This window comes from Elephantulus edwardii, unplaced genomic scaffold (assembly GCF_000299155.1).
Source record: "Elephantulus edwardii isolate Elephantulus edwardi_28Jun2011 unplaced genomic scaffold, EleEdw1.0 scaffold00273, whole genome shotgun sequence".
In the NCBI taxonomy this organism is placed as follows: domain Eukaryota; kingdom Metazoa; phylum Chordata; class Mammalia; order Macroscelidea; family Macroscelididae; genus Elephantulus; species Elephantulus edwardii.
The window spans coordinates 2,450,910-2,451,148 of NW_006400023.1; positions in this window are offsets into that span (position 1 = coordinate 2,450,910).

Below are 239 nucleotides of genomic sequence, written 5' to 3' on the forward strand. Positions count from 1 at the left end.
TTCCACATTCTGTTGGGTCACCTTTCTTTGGGATAGGAACAAATATCGATCTCTTCCAGTCAGTTGGCCAAGTGGTCGTTCTCCAGATTTCTTGGCACAATTTGGTGAGCACGTCCATGGCAGCATCTCTTAACTGAAATATGTCACTGGGCTATAGTCTTCACAATTGTGTACATCAGAGAACTGGACAGTGACTAGGGATGATAGAAAGAGAATTGATACCTTTGAGCTGTGGTGCT